Source organism: Larus michahellis, chromosome 1 (assembly GCF_964199755.1).
Source record: "Larus michahellis chromosome 1, bLarMic1.1, whole genome shotgun sequence".
NCBI lineage: Eukaryota > Metazoa > Chordata > Aves > Charadriiformes > Laridae > Larus > Larus michahellis.
The window spans coordinates 72,831,375-72,853,939 of NC_133896.1; the positions used below are offsets into that span (position 1 = coordinate 72,831,375).

The 22,565-nt window shown below is 40.6% G+C and overlaps 1 protein-coding gene across 22 annotated transcripts in view; it reads left to right on the plus strand.

Annotated features, from left to right (window-relative positions):
• Window positions 1–22,565, plus strand: part of SOX5 (SRY-box transcription factor 5) — a 656,593-nt gene that overhangs the window by 149,310 nt on the left and 484,718 nt on the right. For all 22 annotated transcript variants that reach the window (XM_074586204.1, XM_074586316.1, XM_074586286.1 and 19 more), the window contains exon 2: window positions 16,270–16,356. The gene's annotated coding sequence lies outside the window, so the exon portion shown is untranslated. The remainder of the gene's footprint in view (window positions 1–16,269; window positions 16,357–22,565) is intronic.

Here is a 22,565-nt window from a genome sequence, read left to right on the forward strand (position 1 = left end):
GATGGCAGACACTTAGCCATATACTAGCTGTCCTTAAGTGTCACTAATACCCTGACTGACCCTACTTGGGCTAACTTACCCTGTGCTGCTGAGCTCCATGTTGTGGAGCATCTTTTGGCTACAGGGCAGATGGACCTGTTTTGGTGTTTGTGTAGTTTTTTGAGAATTTTTTGTGGTTTTGTGTTTTTATTTTTAAATATATCTAGCAGTTTTTTTATGCCACTTAACCACCACGGACTCCTGCCTTTCCGGGCTTGTGGCTGACAATACCAAGCAAGTTGTGTGCTGCGAGCAGCATCTTGTGTTGTGGCCCCTGTGGGCCAGGAGGGTCGCTGCTGGTGGTGAAGCATGGTTGCTGTGGGTGATCTCAGATCTTGCAGTTGACATCTCACCTTCAGCTCCCTGGTTGGGGATCACTGCACTGAACCATGACAAGGTGTGTGATGGTAGTATGGAAACCACATGCTGTGGTTACAGCATTTTTGGCAAGGAACCAGTATTTCATCTGTCCTTTATGGATCATCTTTCAATTGCTGCTAGCAGGAGGGATGCAATGGGCAGCAGCCGTATAATGATGGAACAGCACACACAATATTTCTACTACAGGAAAATATCCCAAAATGCTCTGTTACTACCAAATCTTTCAGGCAAATGGGTCATTTGAGGTTTTGGAGGGCTGGGTAGCTGTTTCCTCTCTTCCTCTTCTCTGTATTTTATGAAATGCTTCTCTGTATTATATGAAATGCTTCCCATTTCATCTGAGCTTGTGGGAGCACCCATGGTCAGGTATTGGAGCCTCTGGGCTCTCCCCTTCCTCATCGCGGTTGCCTGTTTTCTCTCCTGGAAGCCTCACCCATCACGTTTCTGCTTTGAAACAGTTGTCTCCTGGGCAGACGAAGGAGTGCAGTGCTGCCAGCTTGCTTGTCGCCCCTCCTGGCCATCCACGCTGTCGCAGACACCTTGCAGAGCGTGGGGAGAGGTGTGGGTGGCACAGTGCCGAGCCCGGCCAGCTCTGAGGCCGGGTGCCTGAAGCAGGACCAGGCTGCATTGGGCAGAATGGCTCAGGGCAAGCTGCGGGAACAGTATTTTGGACCCTGTGGTGGTACCAGCACCTAATAATTTTGGCGTTGTTTGGGACTGTGTAAATTTAGAATTAGCCTTACTGCAGAGTCTGCGCTGCAAAGAGGAATTTACAAATAACTTCAAGGAGGGGAAAGTCTACTGGAAAGCTGCAGTTTCTGCCTATTTTGGTTAACTGATTCAGCCTTTCGAGGTCATTTAGGGTGGATTGATATGTTCTCATTCTCCGTATGTGCGGCAGTGCAAGGATCCTGCAGATTGCAATAAACGGGGAAAGGGAAGGAGCAGATTGTCCTACCGGAAAGTAAAAGACTCTTTCAGGATTGTGTAGGTTGTGTAATTTGAAGATCAACATTGCTTATGGTGAACAGATGGAGAGGATGATTAGAAGCTACAAGTGCCCTCCTGTGCTATAGGCCCAATGTCAGATAAACTACCTCTACAGAAAATTATCACTTTCTGAAATTCTAGGACAACTGTAGGTTGCATTCTATGAAATTGAGAGAGAAAACTGGTGTGAGGAGGAGGAAAGGATCTAGACTGTTAACTGTGTGAGACTGCAAACTGCCTCTTGGGAAGCTTAGATTCAAGGTGGTTTTAGTGCCTGTGAGTGCTCAGCATTGTTTTTATAAAACTGTGCAAGAGGAAATTCCCATTATTTCAGTCCTGGAGTTTACTGTGGCTATCATTAGTACAAACCAGGGTGATTTTTTTCCCTCAGTGAGGGGATGCTCACCTGCCTCAGAGGTCTAACAGCTGTGTTTATTGTACGCAAGAGCACGCATGCTAAAATCTGACCAAATGATGCATCTTGTCACGTATGGCTGTGGCGAAAGCTGTAGACCAGTGTATATATGTTGTAACATACTGTTAGCATTTAAGGTTGTTTGTGTGAGGTTTGTTCTTTTGTTTTGAAACATGTATTTAAGGTATCATCTCATGAATTACAATGTTGTAAAGCAACGGATAGTGCTTGGGCTAGAAATGGTGGATATGCACTGAGTTGACACATCTTCTCCTGGCTGGGAATGAAGCATCTGGCAAAACTACCTGTGTGTCACAAGGATCACAGTTAAAATTGATACTGTGAGAACTGGGAGGGCAAACAATGGCAGGCTGGAAAATTCCATAATTGGGTACATGCTAGTGTCCGACCAGAGCCTGGCTGACAAAACAGTCAGTGTTTCGTAAGAAAGCACAGAAAAGTTCTGCCAGTTCCTTAAGGGCTGTGATGAAAGTTCTGCTCAGTAGGTAGAAAAAGCACTGAAATCAGAAGAGGGAAAGAAAAAGGTGTATTTTACCAAGGACAAACCAAACTGAACTACAACATGTAAAAAGGAAGAGTTTGCTCATACTCGTGGTTAAATCAATGGGAGTTATGACAGTGAGTTAGGAGGAAAGATGATCAAAGCTCTTCATCCACCTTTCTAGCACCAATGGAGAGTGGTCCTTTCTCCAGCCCTAAAAGCCAAAGTCTCCTCGGGGCACACACAGCAGGCTGAAGAGCTGTGTGTAGCACAGAGCCGAATGCGATGTCTGCCTTAATCCTAGCTTCTTAAAATGCCAGGGAGTGGTCACCTCTGCAGGCTCTTCTTAACAGAAGAGCCTCTGTTCAGGACCCAGGGCGAGAGCTCCACGTATTTGTGCACGTGTGCTCTGATCCACAAATGGCCCGTACACAGTAGGTGCTATTTAAAATAGTTTTTAGCAGTGGGTAAGAAGCTGGAAGTGTTGAGACATATTCCGTGTACTTAAAAGTAAAAGGTAAAAGAACATTTTACCTGCTGGCACCCCTGAGCAGCATATTCTTGATGGTGGTAAATATAATGGCAAGAATATGCTGTACAAAGGGAAAAGGGCAATGGCCAGAATAAGTCTGTGTATTGTTCTACTTTTGCAGTTTGGGTATGTGTGTTCATGTGTGTAAACACACCTTACAGAATCAGAATATGCAGCAATATGGAAGATTTTACAGACGTGTATATGATGTATGGTATTACATACAGAAACTGTTTGTTAAATGAATGCTAAGATTGTCAAGTCAGGCACTCAAAGCATAGGAAATGCCAGAATTAGATTTGTCTGCACAACCTTAATTCAGCCCCTTTGTGCATATGCATTATGATACAGTCTTTAATTACATGATCACATATCAGACCACTGAAGTGATGGTGCTGACAGAATGAGAAGATATTCAATATTATTTTTTTAATCCCTATTGTTCGTGTGGCCCTGTGGCAGGCATATTCTGCACTCATTCAAACCCCATCTTAAAATCAGCAATTCCATAATATTATTCGTATAATAAATACATGTGAAAATTAATAACTTCCTATGGACTTCTCTGTGATGTTTATCAGTAAATCATCTGTTTATTGTAAAGATGTTAATGGATCTCACAACATCTGTCTTGTTGGTATTGTATCCCTTTTACAGGTGGGGGAAAAGTTTTTGAAGGGGAAGTAAACAGCCCAATTCACTCAAATCTTAGCTATGTAACTACAGTCGACCTAAATCCTGGCAGCAATCCAGTTCATTTAAGTCTGCCTGATTTTGTATATTTATTTGTCTGGGGGGGTTCCTGGACCACCTGAAAGTGTTTGAACCCACATACCCCAGAGGAGTGCCCATGCCACCCACCTGGCTTAGGGGAACCCTGAGGGAAACCATTTTCTACCCTTCTTCCAAAGTGAAGCTGCTGTGCAGCCAGGAGGCAAGAGCCATGTGGCAAGCCAGGCACCAAGCTGGCCTGGCGGTAGGCTGGTAGAGGGATTGGGCTTTCATTTGAGTGACTGACCCCAGGTAGATACAGACACTTAGCCTTTTCTGGTAGTTTCCCATGATAACTGGAGAGAAGGTATCTAACTTAAGCAGAAAGGATGCTGTTGGGAGGCCTCTGTTAAGTCAGTGGAGAGAAAGAAATGCCCCCTTCTGTCTCCGTTCAACGTGTGGGGAAGCTAACGGCTGTGACAGGCTTCTAAATGCATCTGGGTCAGAGCTGACTTTTCAAAGTGTTGTTTTCACTTTATTATAACTGTTTGTATCTTTAAAATATAGCATCAGTTGACTGCAAAATATGGCATACGCAAGTACATGTTCAGGTGTACCAGGTCAGAAAGTGGGGCATGTACAACTAAGGGTTTCCTGCAAAGATTTTGGATTCCTGCAAAAGTTGTCCTTTTGCTTGCAAATCTCTGCTGCCTTCAATTCTCAGGTTCCGGTACCTAAAATGAATGAGTTAATGGTCCTGCAAGCAACTTTGTCTTTTAAATATGCAACTCATGTTCATTCCCAGAGCTGGCTCTTCTTGGGTGATATCCTTCTAGAAAAAATTGGAATGTGATCGTGTAATTAGAGTATTGCGTATGCGCAAAGACTAAATCTTAGCTCATGCTTTCAATGGCTAAATTAGGAATGATTGTACAATCTTAAGTATAGTATTTTGTAATTAAGGATAGTATTTTGTTGAATGCTCACTTTTATTCGGCCTTTTTTAACCAGAGAATTTTTGTTACGTAAAGCTGAAAAATAAGGTATTACCCTGTAGAGCTCCGCTGCCCTTTCCCACTCACTTAGGTCACCAGAGGGCTGTTACTTACAGATACTCAGTAGAGAGCACTGCCACCTGAGCTGGTGGAGTAATTGCTGGTAGTAGTAGTAGGCTATTACTGCTGCAACCACTGGCCACTAAGAGGTGTTTCTGCTAGTAGTTGTGAACAGCAGCAGATGGGTTGATTCAGTGAGAAGTCCAGCAGTTAACTCCAGGTTGTGGGGGTAGTGTCCTCTGGCAGCGTTGATGCATTCTCCTGGGTACTCTAACTTACTTTTATCTTTCTCATCTTCACCCGTGCTTCTTGCTCCTCTGCTCCTGTCAGACCCTGTTGCTCCTTTTTTCTCAGTGCTGCTTTTCTGTGCTCTAGGTCTTTTTATTGAGTCAGGCGGCTTCGTCTGTCTTTACAATTTGGAAGCAAGCAGAGGGGTGTGAGCTTTCACTGTCTTGCTAGTGCTTTCCGGTGCTAATTCCTGGGAGCTTTCTGATGACTCAGAAGAGCCACTGGGGGAGAAACTTGTGAGGCCTTTGGGGTGAAGGAGGTTGGCATGATAGGGGTGGCATGCAGAGCTGTGTAAGGATGGAGCACACCCAATGTACCAAGCTCTTCAGTCTGTTGTGCTGATTTTCAGAGGGTCTTTTCTGCTTATGTGCAAACTGAGAGCCCCCTCTTCCCCAGACTTGGACAGCGTTCAGGTGGCTGGTAGCAAAGGGCAAGTCACAAGGGTCACATTCCCCCAGGCACATTTCAAGGTCATCCAGAAATGATTTAAGCTAAGTCACTTGACAGCCAGGGTGACCTGAGAAAAGATCTGTGGCTCAGGTCATGAATGGTAATGCATTTGGCCATAGCAGTTCAGTTTTTCAATTTTTTTTATTCACAGTTTTGGTGGCATTTGGCTGCTGCAATTGTTTTCTTGTAGATAATATATATATATATATATATATATATAAAAAAATAACATTAGGCCAACCACAATGAGGAGTGTGTCATTTCTGGTGAAGTGGTGGTAAAGGTTTGACCAGCAGTGGTGCGCTTCCTGCTGATACTTAGAGCAGATGTCTGGGGACGCAGGCAAACTACGTAAGAGAGGCTTTACAGCATAGGTTGGAGAGAATTCTGTTCTCTGAAGAGGACTAGTGCAGAGGTTTAGTGAATTACTCTGAAATTTACTTTGCCTTTTACTATGGCACTGCTGGTGCTGCCTGGTTGCGTGTACTGCCAAAGTAAGAAATACTGCTTTGCATTCAAGGAAGCAGATTTTCATGGTTGCATCTGAAAAAATTGTCATATCTGAAAAAAGCAACATTATCAGCAATACCGATTTTCAAAAATAATTTGTATTAAACTATTATAACTCAAGTTTGGGGTATGTAAGGTGCAGCCATATTTGGAGGTTCTAGTCAGCCTGTTGTATTGGTGATTATATACTGCAAGGAGGGATGAGGATTTGCTGCTTTGCCAGTTTTAATAGAGGCGAGGTAACTAATTCGATTCTGGATACTCTCATCATGAGTTGCTTGAAGGTGTTCAAATTTGCTTATGAAATAGTCCCTTCTGAGCTAAGGAGATGGAAATGAGACACTAAAAGGCTTTCTTGAAGTGCTTCCATGTTTCTCAGCTCAGAACATCACATTTGATATTAATATTAGGTACTGAGGCAAAGTCATCAGGTAGAAAAGGGAGGAAATGTAGAAATAGTAATTTTCTTGTGTGTTTCCTCAGGATGCTATTTTGAGGCTTTAAAAAAAAATCATGCTTTGCTGATGAGGCTGCTGTAAATCGGGGAAGTGGCAGATGTAATTTAAGTCCCAGGGCCCTGCCCTAGAAGAGGTCCAATACTGGCAGCGTACATATTGCTTATATGAAAGCGAACAGATGGATACATTTGGTCAATTCTGCCGGGTTCATATGGAAACCTTCAGAATTTTTCTTACTATTTTGAGTGGAATACTTAAATCTGTTATCTGCTGAGAGCCTGTACTTGCCTGGGATGGGTGCTTTTGTAGCTTTGAGCAGGGAGCATTGCCTTACTGTAGATGTCTTCAGATCAGATATGTTTATCTGACTGATGGAAGTCTCCCCCCATCCCGTTCTCCCCCCCATACTCCCGGACCAATTCAGCTGCTGGAGGAGTGAGCTGGATTTTTTTCAGCTTCTGTGGCATGAGAACTGTCAGCTGAGTCTTAATCATGGAGTTATTACTGGTAGTGAAAATGCAGGAAAGAGAAGAAATCCATCTTGCTTTTCAGACACTAGATTGATTGCAGAGGCACGCTTTGGTTATTGTTGGGGTGGGGTGGGGAGAGGAAGGAGGAGATGGGCAGAACAAAAACATCGTATTTTCTTTAATTAAGAAAAACACTAATTTTCTGATACTAATTCATGCTAAATTCTTGCTGACAGTTTTTGATGTTTCCCAATTCAAAACAACTGAAAGCAATCAAGTGAAGGGAGAAGAATGGAGAATCAAAGAGGAGGGGTGTAGCTGTATTAGAAGAACACAGCTTGAAGTGTTAATACTTTGTCTGGGGGGGGAAAAAGGTGGGATTAATCTGTAATGCCTGAAATTAGACTGTTTTGAATGTCCTCATAGGTTAGTGTGTGTGCACATGTGTGCATGTGTGTAATCATCTAATAATGTATGTTATCTATCACATCAAGGAAAAAATTGATGTCTGACTAAATAATTCTAAAAGTCCATCACGCAGCTGTGCCAGCATCTGTATTGTCATCTAGTGTATAGCATATAAAAATATATACATCAAGCATTTAGACACTATCAATGACAGCTCTGTTCAGTATTAAAGTTCTTAAAGAAACTCACTGTTGTGTTTGGAAGTATGTAAGAAATAGGATACTTTTATCAGCAAGTTTTAGCTTTAAAGCTTTCCAGGAAAGCTGTAAACAAAGCAGAAAGAAAAATGAATTCTCTGCTATTAAAAGCATGCTTCTATGAAGATTGCAGTTGTGCGAGTACTGATTTCTTTCTTTTTTAAAGAAAAAATTTTCTTTGAACCATTAGCGACAAAAACTTCCATTGAAAATGGAGGTTAGATAGGAAGAGTAGGAGCCAAGCTTATTGGGAGAGAGAAAGAGGGCTGCTTGAATTTGACCAAATAATTTCTTCTCTATTCCCATCTCATCCTCCTGAGCTGCATACTTCTCACAAAAACAACTCCACCCACTGTTACAGAAAATGGCCATTCTTGGTATCTTCTCTGGAGGTTTTGTTTTGATAGTGCTAGTTTTGGGGATTAACATGAATAGCCCTATCAGAGTTTGTTAAGACATGGTACCAATACAGAAAGATCCACGTATACTATTTAAAATACACTTGTTAACAGAGATTTAACTGTCATTTCATTCTCCACTGTTCATCACATTCACACATGTGGGATGGGCATTAACAGATTGAGCTACATCTTTTCATTTCAATTCTGCAGCAGTGTCTCTTTGCAGGAATATTTTATGTAGTAATAATTTTCTTCCTATTACAGGTTTTCTAACTATGTTAATGGCAGTAGACTGGCCACAGAGACATTCGTGAGAGCTACCTTTGCAGTGACATTTAAACAATTTATTTGATCTTGCTTTAGCATACCTGCTCATGCCTTTTTTACTCTGTTGTCGACCTTAGGAGAACTTTGTGTATAATCATGGGTCTTTCAATCACATTTAACATAACAAAATGGTATGCAAATTTCTGTGACATGTCATTTCTGAACTCTGGGATTTGCAGTGTATATGCTATCAGGCGGATGCCCCTTGACTGCATGGGCATGTTTGAGAAGCAGCTGCCCAGCAGCTCTGAGGCCAGTTGCAGAAGACAGCATGTCTTAGCCAAGGATGCTCTCTCTTACAGGCATGCAATTGTTGGATATGCCTTGACTTACCCAAAGCAGGAGGTGCTATCGATTTCCATTTTTTGTGTGTACGATAATGGGAAAAGCAGAACAGAGAAGGATTGATGACAAGGGGGAAGTTCTGTATATCTCACATTTACCGTGTTGTATTGGTCATCTACTTGTCATTTACAGAAACTGAAAGTTGTGGATTTGTGGCTGAAATGTGCTACTGGTGTGGGGAGTGCTCTGGGCTAAAAGCCTAAAATGAGGACTTTTGCTTTGTGAGGGCATATCTTGTCCTGTGCTTGATGTAGCTTTTCCCACACTGGACCACGTGTAAGAGCACGCTTAGGATGAGAATGGTTAAAACCAATTACTACTGGCACTATAGTTGTTAACGCTTGTATCAGTTTCTATCAGAATCAAAAGTCATAATGTAAAGTGGTGTTATAAAACCATCCAAGCCAAAACCCAGGAAACTGAAAGGCAAGAAATTAACTGAATTAATTGGCAAAAAATATATTTATCAGCTTGTTGATTTTTAGCATGATTAATGGAAAAGAATTCTGTGAAATTTTCATTTGGTGACAGCGGATTGGGTGGGAAAAACATAGGGTCACTGCTGAATGTTTACATTGACAGGAACATTCCCATTTATTAAAAATAAAAACCTTGGACACTAACATCATAGAAATGTAAGTGGGTTACCTGCTGTATTATGTCCTCTATCTGGGAAACACTTGAAGCATGTGATTAATCTCTTCAATTTCTGTTGAAATAATGTTTTTAAAAACCAAAAGATAACCCACATGTTTTAAGTTTGGCTTTTTCATAAACGTTTGTAGAATGAGGTGCAACTTACTCTGCAGGCTATATTTCATGCCCTTCCGTTTCCCAATCCCGGTCATGAAAACGGAGTTATTGCCTTAGAAAGTTCTGTGAAAAGAAAGCTGGTTGCTTGGATGGGTCATACGGCTGGCCTTAGCATGTGTTTGTGCACAATGTGTTGTTACTGCATTACTGAACTGGATTCTTTGTCCACATGTAATAGCCTGCCTACAAATGATAATAATCACAGTACGTGTCATGCTCAGTTCCCTATAGCACTGAAGATCCCCTGTTGAAGGGGAAAATTCAAAGCAATCATCAGTTCTCCTAAAATTGTCAGTTTTGGTTTCCATGTTCATACCAATTTAGTGTCTGGGTCTGATTTTTCCATTATCCTGCATCTTACATACAACTATGGTTTGCTGTCGGAAATGAGTAGTCCAAGGATAAGACAAGGGAGAATCAAGCTTTCTGTCCTTGGGGTAAAGGAAATTATAATGTAGTTCAAGTTTCTCAAGTGACAACATTCATTAGGCTGTTACTACAGACATCTGTACATAGGCACAGATAAGTTGGTATTTTCTGGGCACTTTCAGTAATAAAATCCTAAATCAGTGTTTACAGAAGACGTTTAAGTTTTTTTCAGGGATTCCTTCACATGTAGCTTTTCTTTAAAAATCTTTGACGGAAATGTGAAATCACAGAAAGCTAAACCGAGGGTCCACTATGAATTTCCTCAGACTTCCTTCTCCTTTTGCCTCCTTCCTTTGAATGTGTGTGCGGGTCCTGCTTAACGTGTACTCAACCCGCGTGTTGTACACTTCTGGGTGCTCCCATCGGAGGTCTGCGTTAGTACCAGCCCCACTGTTGCTGTGCAAAGAGCACCTCAGCCATCTCTCTATTGAAAAGAAATAAACCCCAGAGCTGAAGATAGAAGTGTGGGGAGGGAAGAGATAGTCCTTTCCATTTATTTATTTATTTCCTTACACGATTTTTGTTTTCCTTTTTTGGTTTAGTTTTATTTGTTTGGGCAAGTTTCTTGCCATTTACCTTTGCATTTGCATTTCCTATTGATTGGCAATTTTTAAACTGTTTATTGTGCTCTTTTGTTTAGCTGTTCAAGAGCTAAAACAAAAGCCACCAGGCCCTGTGAGGGACACATTTGCATGCGGCGAGCGTTGCCCGAGGAAAAAGTAATTGCTAATGCATATTTATGTGGCACAAATTTGCCATTTGTTTATGCATAAAATTATCAATAGTGCAGGGCGGCCCAGCCGTAGAAAATGGTGACCTTTTTAGCTTAATAAATAGAAATCAGCTGTTATTGTGAAGAGATCAGCCATTTATTCTGTGTTGAGGGACACTGTCGGGAAAATGTAGATTGGTGCCGGCAATATCATTAAATGGAAGGCCAGTGACCCTTTCGGTATAGTCTATTATACTTTATCTAATAGGGGATAAATGACTCTGGTTGGCAAATAGATTAAAAAAAAAAAAAAAGATAAAAAAACCCCACTCCTCCAGACTTCTCTTATTCCTCAGCCACATGAACAGGTAGATACTGAGGAGATAATCCTGCACAAGCCGGCTAGTATTTTTCTAGCAGAAAAGTGACTTTAAAAACAACCACCAACAACAAAAACCCCAACAGAACCCCAACTCAACCCCGAAACCGACTCTCTTTAGACTAGTTTTGACTGTTTTGAAAAAACCACCAGAGCCAGCCTATGATTCTTTCTAGTTCATATCATCAAAAGCAATGTTCTGAAAGCGCCATACATGGATCAGATTTTGGCTTGTGAAATGAGAACTCATAGTTTGAAAGTAGGAGGTACGGTCTTTTCTGAAGACAACAGGTTTCCAGGAACAGTTATGCTTTTTTCTCATATGCGTTTAATTTTTAAAGAGTGGATAAAAATTTGCCCAATTATACCCCAAGACAGTGAAGATCTCATCTGCAGATTGGTTACGCAGGAGATGTAGCAGCACAGTTTTCTTTATGCTTCTCCACTCATTCATCTCAACCTTAGTGGGCAGGCTTAAGACTTGAAGAGTTAAAAACTAACAACCGTAAGCCTCAGGAAGTTCTTGTGAAAATGAAAGTACATGCAGAAAACCTCATGTTTCTGTGTTTCTGTCATCCTGTTCTCTATAGTGCACTGCACCGTGTATAACTGGAAGCAGCTTTAACCACCCCACAGGTGAAATGTGGAGAGATGTGAGTCACAGTGACTGTAAATGGTTGCGTTTTCTGTGCACGCTGTGTGGTGAGCTGGGCATTTGATTTTTATCCCTGAGAAAGATCCAGCAGATGTTTGTGATGGCAGTGTTTTATTTCGCAAAGGCTATGTTAGATTATGAGATAGCCTTCTCTGCATTCCCGGCCCAGTTAGGTGATATGAGATCCCACCCACCACCACCCAGGACTGCCCACCTTCAGAAGATGGAGGCTGGCCTTTGCCCACTTTTCCCTTGTGCCTTCAGAAAATCCTGCTGTTATTCTATGCTGGGGAAGGGCTGATCAGAGTGATTTTCACAGTGGGATCAAGTGTACCCTTAGCAAGTTTGCTGATGACACCAAGCTGAGTGGTGCAGTTGACACGCCTGAGGGACAGGATGCCGTCAAAAGGGACCTGGACAGGCTTGAGAAGTGGGCCTGTGTGAACTTCATGAGATTCAACAAGGCCAAGTGCAGAGTCCTGCACCTGGGTCAGGGCATCCCCCCCTCCCCCCTGCTATCAATACAGGCTGGGGGATGAAAGGATTGAGAGCAGCCCTGCTGAGAAGGACTTGGGGGGATACTGGTGGATGAAAAGCTAGATATGAGCCGACGATGTGCCTACTGCATCCTGGGCTACATCAAAAGAAGCGTGGCCAGCAGGTCGAGGGAGGTGATTCTGCCCTTCTACTTTGCTCTTGTGAGACCCCACATGGAGTACTGCATCCGGCTCTGGAGCCCTCAGCACAAGAAGGACATGGACCTGTTGGAGCGGGTCTAACGGAGGGCCAAGAAGATGATCAGAGGTCTGGAGCACCTCTCCTATGAGGACAGGCTGAGCAAGTTGGGGTTGTTCAGCCTGGAGAAGAGGAGGCTCCGGGGAGACCTTATTGTGTCCTTTCAGTACTTAAAGGGGGCCTACAGGAAAGATGGGGATGTTTACCAGGGCCTGTTGCAATAGGACAAGGGGTAATAGCTTTCAACTAAAAGAGGATAGCTTTAGACTAGATATTGTGAAGAAATTCTTTACTCTGAGGGTGGTGAGATGCTGGAACAGGTTACCCAAAGAGGTGGCAGATGTGCCATCACTGTAAATATTCAAGGTCAGGTTGGATGGGGCTGTGAGCAACCTGATCTAGTTGAAGATGTCCCTACTGACTAGATGACCTTTGGGGGTCCCTTCTAACCCAAACTATTCCGTGATTCTATGAGACTGTGATTTTGGGGGCTTTGCTCTGTTTGCTTTCTAAAAAAAAACTATCACAAGCTAATGTCATCATCACAGAAAAGACAACACGATGTTTGTCACTGAGTGATGTCTTCCTGGTGGCCCCAGTAAAGACGCAAAGGGTTGAACAGGACAAAGGGACTTGCAGATTGCATCAGTGGAAGCCTCCTTCCGGCAGGGTTGTGTGGAGGTTGTGGTCAGAAGCAAAACTTCTGTCTTGAAGGCTGTTGATCTGTTTTCACCACTATTAAAATTCAGGGAAAGGTTTTCTTTTTAAAAAAACAAACAAACAAATCCAAATTAGTAAAATATAATACAATACATAAAACATAGTATAGGGTATATTATACAGTATATGATATATTACTCTGTATGATAATGTTGTAGAAGTCTTTGTAAGAATGCGTGCTCCAGTTTGAGACTTCTTCATACCTAAAATTTTCTCTCATATTGGGACAGTTTTTGGAAAGGGTTTCTTCAGTCTCCTGCCTCCTGCTTGTGCTTTTCCATGCATTTAACTTCTGCGCACAGAGCTCTTGCCTGCTTCTGGAATGCTGCCCTTGCAGTCCTCCCAAATAATGGTCCCCAAACTGTGTTGCTGTAGAAACAAAAACATTGTAGGACATGTTATGGAAATAGAGAGAAAGTAAAAAAATTAGCTAAAAGTATAAATTCGCTTAGGTACATCCTATGGAAACCATAGTTAAGACCAAAATTGAATTTAATTGCAGAGTAGGGTCTTGGTTTCTTCACATGGCAGTAGATGCTTTTTTGGCTGATCCTGTCACTCCACTCAAGACCACAATTCTGAAGTCTCTATTAATGTTTGGGGATTGCCTCATCATCTCATTAATAAACAATAATTGTAATTAGGTGGTATTTTACCTGTATAAACAGATTTTTATTTTTATTTCAACAAATTAATTAAGCTTTGCTTATTCCAAGTAGGTTTGATTTTTTTCCAAAGTGTCTTTTCCCATACAGATATCTACAGCTCTGTTCCTGGAAAAAAAAAAAATCTTCCTCTACATGTCAAAGCTCACAGCCAGTCGTTAGCCTCAATTTTGTTTTTCATTTTCTAACAGTCATAAAACAACCCTTTTGATATGTACTGTTTGACACCAACGAGAAAGTTTTATGTAGGTAAAATTAACACTTAGAAAATGATTAAGCTTATTGTGTGGGAATAAACTGAGGGCCACACTGTTGTAAATTAACCTGGATCCAGCTGAGATTGTAGCTCAGGATATTATTATTATTTTTACAGCTGTTGTTGTTGTTATTATGCTTTCTTGTTGTAACTGTACCTGTTTAGATGCCCAGGCCTGGTTGTGAAAGACACTGTGCTAAGTACATAGAAATGGAAAACGAGACTTCTTCAAAAAAATCTAGAAATACCTAGGTTTATGGAAAACCACAAATGTTTCCTAAATAGGAGTGGTTAAGGTTCTAGGTTGCTGGGAAAGACAAAAACACGGGGATGAATATTTGTTTACTGCAAACAAGTGTTACAGGCCTGATCATCCTCTGACCTGTCTTCATTGTCCCGGGATCTCATCCTCAGCAGGAGTGAGTGGAGTGGGGCTTGTTTTTTCCTCAGCTCTTGGTGTGTGTCTGCTGTATTAATAATGTGTTGGTTAGGGAAGGAAGATGAAGAACAAATCTTATGTTGAGCTTGTTAGTTGATGAATGTTTAATAAGATATACACTCTGTCACAATTGCTTAACGCAATTTATAGTTTCTGGTTCTTTGACATGTTGGTAACCAGGTAGTCTGAAAGTTCCCGCAGATCTTGACTTTTTTTTTTTTTTTAAAGGAAATTTTGATGACGTATCCTCACTGAAGACTGACTTTTTTTTTTCCCCTTCAACATAGCTTTATTTGAAAAGCCCACAGAGATATTAATCTTACTAAGAGCAGAACCTCATGTTTGCGGAAATTTCTATACAAAATATAGAGAATGCACTTCTGTTTGCTCATCTGATCAAAAATAATATAGGAGGTGGAGGTTTATCTTCACAAAGTTTGCCTGCATGCAGAGCTCAGTATGAACCAGGGATGGTTGCCTTTTAAAACCTCGTGCACCAACCTGCTCTTGGTGGTAGTCTTTTTATGTGCTGCTGCTTCTCACAGAGCGCTCTCAGAGCTTTAGGACTGGCAAAGTAATTCCATCAAGTTAAACCAGTAGAAAAGTGCCTGGTTTTATATAATGAGGTTGCTGATTGCAGAATTTGGTTGGGTGCATGTTTTGTAGTTTAAAAATTAAATAAAATAAATTCCTAATTATTTTTATTCATATGTGCATTTCATACTACAAATAATTTGTTTCAGTTAGACTAGATTGATATTAATAACACAGCTTAGGGATGCAAAACCTGACTGAAAGGACAGCCGCTTCGCACCTGAAATGGTGAGGGCTTGTGTGAATTCAATGCGTCGCGTCACGTCACAACTATGGTCTCAGATTTGCTTATGCAACTGTGTTCATGCGATCCAGCTAAATAACTGAGTATTTATGTTATCAAATCACTGCTTTGATGTGCACTTGGGAGTCACATAGAACTTATTTTCCCAGTTTTGCAGCCAGGTAAACTGAGGCACAAAGCTGGTAATGGGGCGCCTATGGCTAGGCAGGACCAGCTAGGTCAAACAACACGGTTGTGCTCTTCCATGCAACAGTGTCATGGGCCTCTGCAGAGGGGTCGCAGCTCCTGCCCCATGCGTCCAACATGTTGACACCTTGTGCCACAAAACACTTCTTCCCCCCTCTACCAACAGACTGAAGACTTTGGGACACAACGTCAGCAGCCACAGCTTTTGAACTGTGGAGGACACGGTGGGATTTGGGCAGTCATGCTGTCTAATGTTAGTCGTTGAAGTTTTGGGCTTTGGCATCCCTGGGGGAGATGCCACTCCGTCACCTGTGCAGGAAGCTCAGGTGCAGCTTGGAGAGCCTTGAGGCAGGGGTCTAAGTCACAGAGTAAGCGTGTGAGTAACCCTGCTGCTCGCAGGGTGACAGCTGAGAGCAGAGGCAAATGCAGAGGGCTTCTTGCTCCCAGTGACGTACTCGCACCACTAACCATGCTAAACGGGCTAATCATGCAAGCATGTTAGGCTGGTGATACAAAAAAAGAATCAGTGAGTGTAGGTTAGCTGCTTAAACACTCAAGAGAAACAGGAATATATAGCCGTATCTTTCTTCTAGTTCAGTCTTCTTATTGATTTATCATGATACGAGGCACCACTTTAGTTCTAATAACGTCTACTTTTATTTTCTTTCCTTTTTTTTTTTTTTTTTGCTATTACATATTTCTGTGGCAGCTTTTCCATGTGATATGTTTTGGGTCACACATTAATTTACACCAGCCTCTGTTCTGCAAAAAAGAGTTCATGAACTAAAGGAAAAGAAACGGGGAGGAGGATGTCTAGCAGAGCCCAGGCTTTTGTTTCATGTTTTGGATGTATTTTCTTTTTAGAATAAAATTGTTGATATGCATTTGCTTTTATTTTTCTAGCCTTCCTCTTGCTGATGACCGGGTTCCTGTTTGATCCTGTTTACAAGCTTACGAAGATTGAAAATAACCCCAACTCCTCTGCATTGGGTAGGAAAACAAAATCATATAAAGACATACGGCAATTACTCTGGAGGGCTAGCAATATGGAAGAGTGTGGTATGAAGGAGGAGCTTATGGAGAAAAAGGAGAAGGTTACTAGGTTACCACAAAAGACATTAGTGTACACAATTTTTCTCACCCACTCTTTTGGACTGGGGAGGAGGGGGAGGAGTAGCATATATCAGCAAGTAAATAAGGATATTCTCCAGCATGTGTGTTCCTGGTGTCAACGTTTTAAGTTTATCTATACTTTCTGTTACTCATTCAAGCTGCTTTGCGGTTCTATTTCAATCTATTCAAAACCCCCAAAAAGATAACTGTAAAAGATTTTTGGGTTTGGTTTGTGTTTTTTTTAAAATTTACTGTCAAGATAAAGAAATTTCCCTAAATTACTATAAACTTGTGGATATATGTGCAATATTTTAGTAGTATTGATGTGTAAGTATATATATCCCAAGTACTAAATTTTTACAAATACTTTATAGAATGACATTTCTTGCAGTTAGCGATAGTGGATGGGGAGCAATCTGGTTAAAAGTTGTTGTCGGCCTGACAGGAGACTCAGATGCAGGTAATTCCCAATATGTCTGCTCTATCCTGTAGTAGTCTTCGTACTTAACCTCATTGCTGTGAACAGTAAATGTTTGCAGAATTAAGGTTTCAAAGACAAGCACCTCCTTTTGGTAGTGTGGTTTTTGTCTTGTTATTGTGGATCTTAGGAAGAGTTAAATACGTCAAATGCTGTTGAGTGTGATGAGTTTGTCCTAGGGTTAGGCTTCACCTAGCTCGACTAGGTTTCTATCATAGTCATGTATTCTGGTATAATTAGTGCCTTTGCAAGGGTAGTGGCAATTGTCACATCAGGATTAGAAATGTAGCCACAGTGACAGGTAACACCTATGTCTAGTTTTCATGGGTGGAAATGATCAAAAGGTGTGGAAGGCAGTAGAGTGCCAGGGCCGGTGTAACTGAAGATTTAGGGCCAACTCTCAGATGAAACCCTGGGACAGCCTTCTTGATGTCAGTATGATTTTTGTCCACATGCAGAGGGCTATTCCACTGTTCTTTTGGGAAAAAAATTCTAAGTCAGTCTGAAAGCAGGATTATATGATTGAATGATAATAGTCTGGTGTAAATAAGTGCTCTTCTGCTTTGTAGTGGGGCCTTAGACATGCATATAAGATGACAAGTCGAAGTCATGGTATTTTAAAATGATTCATTGAGATACAAAAAAGTTTTATGATTCACTTTTCTCTTTCTAACTGCCAGAAGTCAGTTTTGACATTCTTTTATTTTTTCCTCTTCTAAGTAAGCTTATCAAAGAAGAAATCACTAATTTACCAGCCAGCGCTTAATAATCAAGGAAGTGAAACTTCTAATTTAGAGAAAAAAAGAAATCCTTTGCTGAGCTGCTGAATGATTTTTAAATAATGAAAGCTTACCATGTACTGGGCAACTTATTTCTTTTTTTTTTTTTTTTTTTCTTTTAAGGCTCTCATTCTGAGAGGGGTCACTAGCCTTTGAGAATTGAGCCACTTTGTTGACAAATCTGTCCTCTAAATTGAACAGCATTAATTAGAACTTTATGCTGCAGATTCTTACTTTTTAATGTGGGTGGTGGTATCAACAAAAATGTCTAATGAATTTGATTGAAGATGATTTTAAAAGGTCTGCCACCTGTAGATAAAAATGTGCATTACTACACATGGTAATTATCAAGACTGAAGGCCATGACATGATCCATTGACCTTTTGAAATCAAAACACTTACTGTAAATAAAAAAAGGCACAGATTTCTCCATCTATGTTAATATAGGACATGTCTGTATATTCAACTGTATCAATACACTGTAATATATCTAGGGGGGGCAAATACTTTGGATTAGGTTAAACCCAAGTTTCCCATCTTCTTCTCTACAGGCTTGTAAAGCTCTCGCTATTTTTGTATGTGTTGAGGGATCTTTTTTTGATCTAATGAAATAGATGGCTAAAAATATTCAGGTGTCTGAGACAGCAGCAAAACATCTCTGAGCCACCCTAAAAAAATAAACTAGTTTTCTACATGCAGGATGAAAAAGAAAGTGTACGGGAACAGATTTCAGCTTCAGGCTTTCTATAGGGGCATTTGCAGTAATGGAGGGGAGCAATAATCCAGCAACTATCATTGTAAAAATTATGAAAAGCACTTTGATGGTCCTTCTTAAAGTCAGTTCACTAAACAGGGGCCAAAGCAGAAGCCTGAAAGGCAACTCATAGTTTGCTGTTAAAAACCTCTGCCCCTTGCTGCTATTTGCAGCTGAGGACGAGTGCTTCTGCATACGGTAATGGTGAGAAAAACTAAAGGGAAATAAAGGATGCGAATGAAAGATTTTCTGTTTTCATGTGAGTACTTGGAACACCAAGCAAGCGAAGAAGCAGCAATTTTAGCTAAGCTAATGTAATAGAAGACCATTGCACCCAAACTGTCTCAGCAGAACTTCCTGCATAATTAGATTGTAAATCTTCTCAGCTGAGGAAGTTTTGCCCAGGGTCAGATTGTCTAAGTAATAATCCATTCTACATAAATTAGAAGATTTGAACTGCTGGGATACATTATTACATTAGTTTTGTTTTTTATTCCTAATATAACTAAGGAGAACAAATGCAACAATTCTTTTTCTTTTCTTCTTTTTAATTATGTTATGTCTCTTTAGCTTTCGATTACCTCAGAAGGCCTTTCCTGTAGGTTTTTGGATTTTTCCTGAGCAATGATGATGAAGTTGCCATCTAGGCAAATTAATACATTTTTAATATACTTTAGAAAGTCATACCACAGAATACTTTGGCCACCAGATTCTGTGATATCACTTCCTTAGTGAAGCATTTAGTCAGAGATGCTGCTGCTCTTTTTGTGCTGCTGTTTTTGTGATGCTGAAGTTTTACCTCCCACTATGACCTCCTTGTTCTGCAAAGAACAGAATTGCCATCTTCAGGGTAAGAATTAATGGATGACAATTTACTAATAACTAATTTACAGCAAGCAGGTTTCTAAGTTTTTAATTAAATTATTTTATTTGAGGAAAAACAAGATTGTGGGTACTTGATGTGCATATACAGCTATATGTAAAAGTGAAAGGGGTAAATCCTGAGGGTAAATCCAATTTCAGTCGGCATTGAAATTTCAGTGTTTGATCTGCTCGAAAGAAATTAAAGTTCGCAGTGTAGCGCAGGTTAATTTGTATGGGCTTGTTGTCAGGGTTGGGGTTTTTTTGTTTGTTTTGGGTTTTGGTTGGTTTTTTTTTGTTCTACATTTGATTTGCACTCTGAAATGGAGGAGTGGCCAGCTTTTCAGGAGAGCCTTTGGGACTTAAATCTTTTGGACTGGACTCTCGGGATGTCTGTGTATACTCTGCTGATGCTAAAAACCAAGAGAGAGGAGATTGGAGGGGCTTGCAGAAGTGCTCACAATGCTGCGGGCTCCCTGTTCCTGGGGCTACTTTGGGCATGCGCCGACCCCACGGTCTCTGTTAGGTGCACGTGTTAAAGATCTAGACCTGCACAGCTGTAGTAACTGGTGGCAGGATTGCAAAACCAACTCGATCTAGCTCTGTGATGGGTTGTCTTTTTCTTCCTGTTGTATGTGCAAGTGTTGAGAAAAATGTAATATGAGGAATAGGTTGGCTTCTGTCGGTAATGATGTCTTTAAATATCTGTCTGATCTTTCTGAAAATTCATATGTATATTGTGGTAAATTTTTTTTTTGGAAAAAGGAGGAGGAACCTCTCTGGGGTGGGGGAGGTATTGAACTCCTTATTTCCCATCTACTTCTTTAAAAAATGGAATAGATAACTTTGTATTTTCAAATTCAAGAGTATTTTGATTACTTGATGCCAGTTCTGTGAGCTCAGCTGCCTAATGAGTCTGTGGTCAGCCTACTCTGCAGAGCACTGGCAGATGAAGGCAAAGCATAAGTTTTGGTGGAGACAGCAAGTGCTCTCAGAGGTCCTGGAAACGGGGGTACTGCCAGACTCAAGGATGTGTGGTCACCCTTCTCTCAACTGCTGCAAGCAGCAGACTTCAATAGCTTATTTTTTTTTTTCTTTATTGCTGTGAGACACCAATGGATGTGAAAAAAGAATAAGACTAGAGAACATGGCGGGTAAAAAAAAGATCTGTGAAAGCCCTTTGAAACTGGTATTTTGGGGAAGCACCAAAGTATTCAGGTTGCCCTTGAAAACGTACAAGAGCATTGGAACTCAAAAGTTAAAACATTATTTTTTACTTTCACTTAAAATCCAAATTTACTGTCATTGCTGCCATTATAATCTTTATAAAATTACTTTTACGTACTTAAAATTTTCATTATTATTATTAGTTATTTAACAGCAAGTAGCTGTATCTTTTCTCAGGAACATCAGATATAAAGAAAATCAGAAATCAGACCTCAAGACTACTTTTGAGGCAGAAATAATCCAACCATTATTTCTGGTGTAAAAGGTTTGTGAATAGCATCATTTGCCTAGAAGCTGTTTTCCAACCTAATAACTCCTGGAATAATGACCTAAAACTGTTTCCAAGAGGATTAAGGCCCATATAACTATTAGGAAGTATAAATTTTTGAAAAAGCTTCTTTCTGATTGGCGGAGAGGTGAGTTCTGATTTAGGTTAAAGCTGCTTGCTTAGGAGAATCAGTTTCAATTTCTCTGAAGTCAGAAGTGTTGAAGTAATCCTCTGGAGAAGGACTGTCTAAGTTTGGTTTTTTTCTCTTTCTTTATATAGATAATATATTTGTGTATATATAGATATTGCTATAATGACCTCAAAGATGGTCATTTAACTGGGTGTTTAATCCGTTCGGGAGGGGTTTTTTAATCTTCTGCTTTAGTTTGCCTTGGGCAAAAACCATTCAAAATGGGCTGAGATCGCAGATGAATGCTTAGCTTGTTGGTTAATCATCACTTGAACACTCTTCATTGGAGAGACTTCAGAACAGAGAATTTATTATCTCTAATGATATTGGTGTGTTTTTAAGGTTGTGCACATGTATGCACTTTACTCTTGTTAATTGCCTTTTTTATTTTTTTAGCTAGTGTGAACTGTAAAGGGGAGGGAGGAGAAAACGTGGGCTCAGGATGACTTGGGAATATCCGCTGTACACGGGGGTCAGGCATTAAGGGTTAGAGGAATGCATGGATTTGCAGCTGAATCTGTTTGATAAAGAGCTGCTCGCCACCGAGTTACACTTTCAAATTGGCAAAACTTCCCAACCATGCATCAAAATACTGGTGATAGAAGGTCACTGCAGAAAGGCCGTGAATTCACACTGAAATGGCTGTTAGCCACCTATTGTTTTTCACCTTCTTGAAGTAGCCTAACCAGTGCTAATGGCGTAGCTTCTGGCCGAATCCCAGAAATGACTCAGCAGATTACACCGAAGACCTGAAATCATCAGTAAATTCAGCCAGCTTCATCCTAGGGTGCCTTCTCAGACAGCAGTCAAGATTGGTTTACATCTGTCCCAAGAGCATACTTATGTGAGAAGGTAAAATACACATCTAGCATTAGCAAAGTAAAATAGAATTATTTGGTTTATTTATCTGAGGAACGAGCATCACCGTCTGTTCAGAAATTTATAATAATATGCATATACTTTATTGAATCTGGCCTTTAGATAAGCTTGGCCTTGAGTGCAACTGAAAGGTGGTTTAGTAGACCTTCTCACTAATAAGGTAACAGGAGGATCTGGCTGTCAACTGAGTTGTTATAAAAGACAGGGCCAATTTTGTGGGACACTGAAGTCCATCTTTAAAAAATGCAGAAGGGATTTAATCAATGATGGTACTTAACATGCAGCTGAACTGGGCCCTGTTTTGAAAAAAACACTCTAATTTTTGCATTGGTTGACTATAGCCGCAATAGAAAAAGGCAAAGAAGTGTTTGCTGATCAGATATATGGCCAAATTCGTATTTCTGATGCAGGACGCACACTGCCAAAAATCTGATGGATATGCTTATGAAAGATTTTTCTGGTTCTATATGTACTATAAATATATTCCACATGGCTTTATACAAAGCTCTCAGTTATTTCAGTAAATCACAAGCCACTAAGCTAAATCCAAAGAAGGTGAAACTCTGAAAAAAATTCTTTAACATTTTATGACTTTGAAACTCTGTTTTGGAGTATATTTTCTTCATTAATTTGTGGCTTTGATGGTCTGA